The 10,527-nt window shown below is 39.6% G+C and overlaps 1 long non-coding RNA gene across 2 annotated transcripts in view; it reads right to left on the minus strand.

Annotated features, from left to right (window-relative positions):
• Positions 1–6,113, minus strand: part of LOC104874429 — an 11,640-nt gene extending 5,527 nt beyond the window's left edge. Inside the window, exons 1-2 of one of the 2 annotated variants that reach the window (XR_002025951.1) lie at positions 5,986–6,113; positions 5,283–5,391 (exon numbers count right to left, since the gene is read on the minus strand). This is a non-coding gene — a long non-coding RNA (uncharacterized LOC104874429). The remainder of the gene's footprint in view (positions 1–5,282; positions 5,392–5,985) is intronic. The other variant, XR_002025952.1, reaches the window with a different exon arrangement.
• Between the last annotated feature and the right edge of the window lie 4,414 nt (positions 6,114–10,527).

The following is a 10,527-nucleotide window of genomic DNA, read 5'->3' on the forward strand; positions in this document are numbered from 1 at the left end:
CAAAAAAAAAAAAAAAAAAAGAATCATCATGTGTGTGTGTGCACGTGCGTGTGTGTTGATTTGTATCCAGTCACTTTCATGAATTTACTTGTTCTAAAAGTCTTCTAGTGGGGGGCGTCTTCTTATGGAAAAATCATAAAATCTGCAAATAAAGATAATATGGCTTCTTCCTTTCCTATTTCCATTCCTTCTCTTGCTTGATTGCACTGCTAACATTTCAAATACTACACTGAACACGAATGGTAAGTGTGGACATCCTTGCCTTGCTTCTGATTTTAGAGGAAATACTTTTTTCCCATTCAGCATACATAGTGTTGGAAGTGGGTCATGAAATTTTTATCTTCGATTCCATTTATGTGTCCCATTGTATCTATTAATTTATGTATGCTGAACCATTCTTGCATCCCCAGGATGAAGCTGACTTGATCATGGTATATGATCTTTTTAATAAATTATTGAATTGTGTTTCCCAGTATCTTATCATTATTATTATTATCACTTTTTGAGACAGGGTCTTGCTGTGTAGCCCATGCTGGCCTTGAACTTACAATGATCCTCCTACCTCAACTAACTCTCTTATTTTTGCGTCCTTGTTCATGAGTGACACTGGCCAACAGTTTTCTTTTTTGTTGAATCCTTATCCCACTTTGGTATCAGGCTAATGTTGGTTTCATGAAATGAGTGTGGAAATATTTCTCATTATTCATGGAAAATTCAAGAAGTTCTGGTATTCTCAAAAGTTCTGGTAAGATTCAGTTGTAAACTTAATTGTGTTTGGAGGCTTTTTTGGAAGCAACTTCATTGCCAGTTACTGGTTTGTTCAGGGTTTTTACACCTTCTTGGTTCAATTTTGTTAAGTCATACATGTCTAAGAATTTATCAGGTTTCTTCTAGTGTCTCTTATTTATTGGAATATAAATTTTCAAAATAGTTTCTAGTAATTCTCTGGATTTCAATTGTAATTCCACCTTTTTCATTTCTAATTGAGTTTTCTCTCAATTTTTGCTGACATTTATAAATCCTTTCAAAAAACAAATTCTTTGACTCATTGATCCTTTGTATTTTTTGTTCGTTTCATTAACTTCCTCTTTGATTTTCATAATTTCTCCAATTAACAGATGAATGCACAAGATGTGATATAAACACAATGGAATTTTAATCCTAAAGAGGAAAAAACCATGCCATTTATAGGAAAATAATGTAATTAGAGATCATAATGCTAAGTGAAATGTCTGACACAAAGTTAAATATCACATGGTTTATCTTTTATGAGCAACAATATATAAATATATGAATAAAATAGAGGGAATATGGTAGGAAACAGGAAAGCAGATTTTTAGTGCTAGGAAAGGAAATTGGAGGTAGAGGTGATGTAAGGAAGTGGGCATAAAAGGATTGAAAGTGATTAAGATATGTAATACGCATGCACCAATCCCCAATAATAATACATTATTATTCTGTTTTGCAAATATACTGTAATAAAATGACAGCCTATTTTATAACATATAGAGACCTATAGATTTTAGAGAAATGAAAGTATATGAGGGAAGATCATAAACTTTTCATGGAGGAACTAACAATAGATGTTACTCAAAACAAGGTGTTGCTAAATTGAATTTAAATTGTGTTCATTAGGTAACAGTGCTAAAGATAATCCTTTTTTTCTGAATCAGGATGGTTTTGTTGTGCACTTGCAGGAAAGAAAAAAATTCTGCAAATAAATAACCCAGTCCTTGTTGAAAATTCCTCTTAGTTCTTAGAATAATACACTGTCTGATAAGAATCTCTCTCTCTTTTTTTTTTTTTTTGGTGCTGGGGATTAAACTTGGGTCCTTGCGCTTGCAAGGCAGGCCACCGAACCGCTGAGCTAAATCCTTGGCCCAAGAATCTCTCTTTTACACAGGCAAGAATATTGATACCTTGATGTATATTTTTAAAGTATATTTTATTAGTGCCTATCAATTTTATAAAATACTGAATTTGAATTCAAATAATATATTTCGATCATATTCATCTCCCATTGTCCTTTAGTACACCCTTCCTCTTATTTCCTTCTACTTGTCTAATGGTCTTCTTTCTACCTTCATGTCATCTTCTTTAGATTAAATATATTATGGAGAACATGTGATATTTGTCTTTTTCAGTCTAGCTTATTTTGCTTCACCTGATGATCTCCAGTTCCATCCTTTCCTGAAAATGACAAAATTTTCTGTATAGCTAAATAGCTTACATACATACACACAATATACATCACATTTTCTTTATGCATCTGTTAATAGGCAACTAGAGTGGTTCCATATACTGGCTATTGTGAATTGTGCCACAATAAACATGGGTATGCAAATATAGTATGCTAACTTTAAGTCCTTCAGGTATATTCAAAGAAGTGATTCTGCTGGGTCAAATGTTTTTTCAGGGATTTTCATACTGATTTTTATAGGGGTCACACTACCCCTTTACATTTTTACCAGAAGTGTAGAGGGTTAGTTTTTCTCTGCATCCTTGCCAGTATTGTTTTTTGTTTTTGATGGCCACTCTGACCAAGGTTAGGTGAAATCTCAATGTAGCTTTGACTTGAATTTCCCTAATGACTAAAGATACTGAATATTTTTATATACTTATTGTCTATTTGTACCATTACTTTTGGGAAGACTGGGTTCAAGTCATTTGCGCATTTATTGAGTGGACTATTTGATTTTTTTAGTTGTTTATACCGTCCATATAGTAATCTTCTGTCTTAAGAGTAGTTGGCAAAGATCTCCCATTCTGTAGGCCATCTCTTCATTGTTAGTTATTTCCCTTTCTATGAAGAAATTTTTACTCTGATATGGTCCCATTTGCTTATCCTCACTATAGTTTCCAGTGGTATTCAAGTCCTATCATTTGCCCATGCTTATGACTTCAACTATTTCCCCTCTGTTTTTCTATAGCACTTGCAAAATTTTAGGTTTTCTATCCCAGTCTTTCATTCATTTAAATTTGAGTTTTATACAGGTTGAGAGTTAAAAATTTAGTTTCAATCTTCTATAAGTGGATACCCAATTTTCCCAGCACCATTTATTAAAGTTACTACTTTTTCTTCAGTGTATATATTTGGCAACTTTGTCAAGAATCAGATGGTTGTAGTCTCACTGATTTGTTTCTCTATCCTGTATTTTACTCCACTGGTCTGCATGTCTATTTTTGTTGCTTTGGATACTACGGCTTCATAATAAAATTTGAAATCAGGTATTGTGATGCCTCAAGGCTTATTCTTGGCCATTCAGTGTCTTTTGTATGTCTATGTGTATTTTAGGATTTTTTTTTTTCCTAGTTCTGAGAAGGACACCAATGGAATTTTGCTGGGGATAGCATTGAATCTGCAGGTGGCTTTGTAAACAATATTAGTGCTCTCAGTCCACAGACAGAGTCTAGTGTCTTTTCAACCGCCTTCTGCAGTGTTCTGTAATTTTCTTTATAGAGATCTTTCAACTCCTTAAGGTGATCCCTAGGTATCTTGCTTTTCTCTGAAGTTACTGTGAACAGAATTGTTTTTCTGATTACACTGTCAACTGCTTCATTATTGCTGTATAAGAAAGCTATTGATTTTTTAGTGTCGACTTTGTATCTTGCCCAATAAATATTTATTTCTAATAGAATGGCATTCTTTGTATCCTACACTGGTTTTCATAATTCCTGTTAAGGAAAGGAGTAAGTTGCACCTTTACTACTCTCCACCTGTTTTGCTTTTAAAAGATGACCAGGCCTTTGTAGAGGAGCGCAACAATAGCTTTCTCAGTCTTATATAGAGGTACTTGATTTGACCCTTTTCAAATGTCCTGTAATTAAAATACTTTTTTTTCACACCAAAAAATTACAAAAATTTCATTCTTACTTTTCTGGCTTTTTCAAAGTGAGAAAAGCTCATTTAAACCAGGTGTGGGATGCACACTATAATCTCAGTACTTAGGAGGCTGAGGCAGGAGGATTGCTGCCAGTTCAAGGCTAGCCTGAACTACACATGAGGCCCTGACTCCAAAAAACCAAAATGAAAACGAAATAACAAAAAAGGTTGAAAACTTGGATAAAACAATATTGTCGTTTGTTACCTTACTAGCCCAAACTGTATACAGCTGCATAGGGGGTGAGCTGTTCTGATATAACAGAACTAGAAATTCCTCTTAATGCTTTCAGGAGGTTTTAGAATTGGAAGCTGAGGCTACTTAGATTCTTATGTTAGTGGTAAGGAGAAAACTTTCTCCCTTAGTGAGGTTTAAATGTCACCTGCTCCCCAGGGCCAGCTTTTGTCTTCGTCATGAATGCTGAGTGATGGACCATGGTCCTTCCTCTTACCTTGCCTTACTGAAAATGGAAAACGAGTATTGCATCACTTTTTCCCCTTTAGCTGTCCATTGTGGATTAACAGAAAGGACAGAAACAGCTCTTTAAGTTTTCAGGGATGAGCATATTTTCACTAAAAATCATAGTTCTATTATGTTTCCTTTTGTGTGTGTGTGTGGTACTCGAGATCTAACTCAGGTCTTGTACACCTCCAGCCACAGCTTTCATACTGATCCCAGAATATCTTACAGGTGAGTGGTCATTGAGTGGGGCATATGTGCACGAATTTTACAATTACACACACTGGGTGGCCTACAGCAGTGTCTAGGAACTGGGTGAAGGCTGTGATGATCTATTATATGTGGTGTGTTACTCCATCTGGAAAGCACACTGTAAACTGGACACAGATCTCCTTGTGAGGGCACCTGGAGCAAAATGAAAAACCCCTTCCTAGGGGAAACTTTCAGGATGCTTGGCTCTGATGGCATTATTGCAAGAACAAGAGATCACCTGGCACTCCGTTGTAGGACTGGTCATCAGGCAGCTGCCAAGAATTTAGGAAATGAGGAGTGGGGGGAGGAGCAAGAAAGGTGATGGCTGAGCGAATGAACAAGAAAACAGAAAAGGAGGCAGGGAAAGAATGACTCTACCAATTCTACTCATGCCTTCATTCTGACCAGCTCCTCTACTGACACACCCCGACCAGTTTTCACTTATTGGAAGCTAACAAGGACTTCCTAGCAGACAATGACATATTTCCTTTTTCAAGTATAAGAAACCGTCTCAAGCATGAGGGCGATATGTTCAGGGCGTTGTCAGACACTGTTACCACATTTGAGGAAGGTGACCTTCGTTCCTACCCTACTAAATCTCATATCAAAGTTACAGGGATTTAGGGATGTATTAGTTATCTTATGCTGTGTACTGGGTACTTTAAAATATAGTGGCTTAAAAGTACATACATTTATTATCTCAATGTTTTGCTGAGTCGGGAATCCAGGCACGGCCTAGCTGTTTTTTCTGCTTTAGATCCTTTCAGGAAGTGCAGCCAAAGGCTTTCATCTGAAGGCTCTACCGGAGAAGAACATGCACCCATGTTATGTCTGCACTTTTGGCAGGACTGTTCCTTGAGCCTGCTGGGTTGGTGGTCTCAATTTCTCACGGGCTGTGGCTGAAGGCCTCTCTTGGTTCCTCGCTTTGTGGTAGTTTCTCCACCAAAGCTAGGAAAGGCGAGATTCTGCTAACAAAATAAAACTTACAATCTTTTGTGAAGTAAAAATGAAAATGATATCCCATCACATTAATTTTATTATACTGGTAAACTACTAAGTAAATCCCTAAATAGAGCTGACACTTAAGGGGAGTATTACACAAATGTGTGAATTTCTGGCGGCTCAGCAGAGAGTTCTTAGAAGTCTTTGTAACCCAAACATTTCTTCTTGGAAACCCTGCTCAGTTCTTTGAAGCCAGAGGGGAGGAAGCTGCTAAATGGTCTGCATCCTCATTGGTACTGCTGTCATTAAGCGTAAAATCTTTTAATGGATGCTCAGAAAGGTAAGACAAACATGGAAAAGTATTCAAAGGAGAGAGAAAAGCGTAAGGAGTAAAAGTGATGTGAAGTCATCCTAAATAGTAAAATGAAAGGAGCTCTTAGAGCTGACATACCGGTGTTCAGACTTAGAGGTGAGAAGAAATTCAATGCTACAGGGTTCATCCTGGCTTCACAATGTCTTCATTGTCCTGGATCCCAGACCACAAGCTTAAAGAGGCGATCTTCTGGTTCTGTAGAGATGTCTAGGCTTATAAAAGAAGCAAATACTATAGGTGAGAAGGCTGAATTTCTGTTCTTATTAATAGATTTAATTTAGCATACCTATATTATCAAATTATACTTGCACAGCTTAAATATCAGAGAAAATGAGTCAATTCAGATGGTGTAAAGCTACTCCAGAGAACTTAAAAGCATGCTTTCCATATACCCAATGCCTCAAGGACTCTTTTAGAGACATCAGGGCTTAAGGAGCTTGAGGAACTGGTCTGGGGTCACATACAAGTCATGCCTTTTTATGCACAGATTCTTGTTTCTATTCAGAGAAACATTAGATGAGGCAATAAGCCAAATTTGCGCTCACAAAGCATCTAGGCAGTGATCTCTTCAACATGAAGTGGAAGCAAAAGTGGTCACACCTAAAAATTATGCAAGGTCACCAAGGCTTCACTGTGGGCGGGAGTCACGCTGACAAGGACCCGAGGAAGCAATTTCTTCTATAGAGATTCTTGCTCTCCTACTTCGATGATGTTCATTTTGGCAGAATCATTTACCAAGCTACTGACTGTTGTATCTACTGTCTGCCAAAGGGGACTCCCAAAGGAATCAGAGTTAACTTTCACTGTGTTTTTCCATGGAACTCTGGGCTCTTGGTTAACAACTTTCGCATTTTCTGATTCAAAACAGGAGCTTTCAGCACCTTTGGATAGTGCCATCCAGATTCTCACGGGGTGTGGTACTTAGCTGGGTGTTCTTCAGAGGGAGGTATGCATTGAAGATGGGGGAAGAAAGGGGGACAGAAGAGAGATCTGTCTAATGGTAGCAGTCACTCTAGTGACTCGAGAATAAGGACATAAAGACGGGTTCCTTAAGAAGATGTGTCCTATGCAGAAGTCCTCTAGGAAGCCGCAGTACATGAAACGTCCTACTTAGTGGGTTAGCCTGGAAAAGGGAATCAGGAACGGAGAGCTCGTTTACATTGTGAGGAATTATTCACCAATAAATGACAGCAAACTCAGCTGACTTGAAAAAGCTGTTTGGCCTTGGGCACTAGGGTTGCTGTTAGACCTCAGCTGATGCCATCAAGATCCACTTTAAATCCTTTTTTTTTAAATGCTCTATATTCTAGGTAGGTTTTATTCTAAGACTGAGCTTGGCAAGTTCATAGCTCCAGTCTGCAAGCTCCAAATGGAGAAGCTTCAAGGGGAAAATGGATTGCTTTCCCACTGGTCCTTTCAAAAGCCCCCTTGTACCTAATTTCCCCAGTTGCCTTACATGCCCATTTTTAACCAACCACTGTTGCAGAAAACATGGAAGGATTGTTTTCACTAATTTTGAGTTATACTTTATCCTTAAGAGTGTTAAGGAAATATAACTCCACTTGCCCATGGGCTGAAACAGAATAAGGTTAGCTCCCCAGAGAACAGAAGGAATATTTCCAAAAGATGAGTGAATCCTGGGGTGCAGAATGAAAACAAAAACCAATCGGATGTCTCCTATAGCACTCTCTTCCACTTCTAGTTTTGAGTAGACAGGTAAGGACCACCACAGGAATGAGCAACAAATAGGAACATTCATCATACAAACTTAAAAATACCCCAAACACGTCTAACTCCACCTCTCCTTTCCTGTTTCCGTCCCATTACTTACTGAAAGAGGTCTCCTCAGATACCTTTCCAGGGTAGGATTTGTACATACTTTTCACTTCACACGTGTGTGTTGAAAATTTTAACTTAATTATCTACCTTCCAGACTGACACCATCTACCACATGAGAGCTAATGCCCAATATTTACTAATTAGTTCTTCGGGTTCCACCCCACCCCCACCCCCACCCCGACAGTCGTAACGGAATTGAACTGAGGACCTCGTGCTTGCCAGGCAGGTGCGGTGCCGCTGAGCTACACCCCTAGACCCCTAATTAGCGTGTTGTAGAGCTCAGAACTATCTGGCAGAAGAGATTTCAGTAGGGTGGCCCACCCTGCCATGTTTTGAGGTGGCGCAGGGCCTAAGGGGCTCTCTGTCGTTCTTTTTTTGTTTTTTGTTTTTTTTGGTACCTCGGGTCCTTGCGCTTGCAAGGCAGGCCACCGAACCGCTGAGCTAAATCCCCGGCCCTCTGTCAGTTTTAATGGTGGCGATGACGACTCCAGATACTCAGGTTTCTATATGCTTCTTCTTCAATATCTGGATGAAAAAGTTAAAACTTGCCTGTACAACGAGATCTGGCGAAGGTTTCTTGCTCTCCTGGGGCACAGCTTGAGGCTACTCAAAACCCACGGCCTGGGGAAAATGACTCTCCTTAGAGTGACGATCTTGACTGTGAGGCCCAGCCTATACCTGCAGTCTCCTCTCTTCTGATGCCTAGTAACAGGTGCCGGGGAGAGCCGGTAAGATGAAGAGCTCTGTCCAAGAGGTTGAGCCTACTGACCCGGCTCAGGTTTGGGCCTGTGAGAGCGCTGTGTGGGACGAGCCTGTGCAGGACACGTGAAAGCACTGCCCAGACTCCTCGGAGGGGTCCCAGAGCACCCACAGGAGACACAGAAAGAGTAGTGAGTCTGTGGCAGGAGATTAAGGTGAGACGCAGCAAGTTCGTGCGAGCCAGCAACAGCCGAAAACAGTTCCCAAAGCCCCGGATTGAAGGCCAAACCGCCCCGTGCTTGGGGCCAATCAGAGTGCCTGCTTCAAGTCTTCTCGCGAGAACTTGAGCGGGTTTCTGATAGGATGGCCTCGACCTGACCCCAGCCGAGGAGAGAGACAAAAGGACAGCTCTCTTTCCCAGAGGTCTATCCTCACCCTGTGCAGCAAGTTTTTTTCCCCTCTGCCTTTAATAGATGTAGAACCTAGCTATGTTTCGTGCTTGTCCTGACCATTCATTGTTCAGGACAGAAGGAACTTAGAAAACAGGTCAGAAGGTCACCACCCTCCCGAAACCCCAGAATCCTGCTAAAGGCCTCCGCAGTCCCTGTGCCAGCTTGCAGGACCGAAGTCTCCCCAGGGCAGGCACAGAACCTTTCCTGGCTCCCTTCAGGATCCAGGTTAATGAGACAGGAGGCTCTGCGGCAGACAGAACCAGGCTGCTCTTAAAAAAGCAAAACCCCAGGTAAGTGTCGTTAGTGGATAGTGATGCAGTCATAAATTTATTGAGGGCCTACTCCGTGGTTCTGCTCCTTATTGGACAGGAGCTCTAGCTTTGACTTCCTAAGAGGGGACAGGAATTGCTTTTGTGACTGCTTTCTCCTTTTGAGAAAAGTTCTTTTCAGCTTTAATTGAGTTTATTGGTACATTTTAGGGATACAGTACAGTTACATTCATTGTTGGGATCTTGTACCTCTACATGACAAGTCTTGGTTCTATTTTTTCCCCTTACCCCTGCCCTCCCCTTTTGAGAAATTTGAAAGATACAGCAAGTAATACAAAGAACCTCATGCATTTCTATTCCCCAAACTATTACACTGTGGAGGGAATGAAGGGAGGGCAGGAGGATGGAGGAAAAATGAGAACCAAGATACATCATGTAGAGGCACAAGATCCCAATGATGAATGTGACTGTACTGCATAAATAAAAATAATGAAAAAAACCTGTTACATTGTTATTTGGTATTTAAAATATACTATGCATATTTTTAAATTGTTTAAATATTATGTACTTAAAAATACTATCACACATTTTATGTTTTATAAACTGTCAAAAATAGCATTTTTGTGCTAGCATGCTATTTAACTGTAAAATTTAAAATTTTGTTGACTTTGCATAGTTTCTTTAAAAAATAATATTTTGCTTTACCATGATTGTTCAGAGCTGTACTCGCTTAAAAACTACCCTATTTCAAACAGCATAAAACTATTCCTGAATGTTTGCTCATTTTGTAGCTCAGGTTCTTCCCCTAGTTTATACTTTATGTGTATGTGTGTGTGTGTGGGGGGGAGGGGTATTAGGGATTGACCTCAGAGCCTTCATGCTGAGGTACATTTTCAGCTCTTTTTTATTTTGAGACAGGGTCTAGCCAAGTCACTAAGTTGTCCAGGTTGGGCTCAAATTTGAGATCCTCCTGCCTCTGCCTCCCCAAATGCTGAAATTATAAGCATATGCCAACACACACCCAGGAGCTTACTACTTTTGTTCCTTCAGTTTTCTTAGGTAAGTTATCCACCTGTGCAGTTAGCTATTTTAATCCTGAATTCTTCTCTGAATTTCAAGCTAATGAAATCAATCACTTGCTAAGTATTCAGTGTAAAATCTTCCCAAATTAAACCATTATCTTCCTCTGTCACTCACCTTCTTTTCCTCTTATTTTCCCATTACTAAATAATAGCACCAGGATTCCAAACAAGAAACTGAAGACCCATGGTATATATTTCTCTTACTGTAGCTAGTTAGCAACTACATGGATGAGATAGAAAAATATACTTACTGAACAGAGAGATTCTAGAGTTGTCATA

Source organism: Fukomys damarensis, unplaced genomic scaffold, assembly GCF_012274545.1.
Source record: "Fukomys damarensis isolate Sample0158 unplaced genomic scaffold, DMR_v1.0_HiC HiC_scaffold_31, whole genome shotgun sequence".
Taxonomy (NCBI): Eukaryota; Metazoa; Chordata; class Mammalia; order Rodentia; family Bathyergidae; genus Fukomys; species Fukomys damarensis.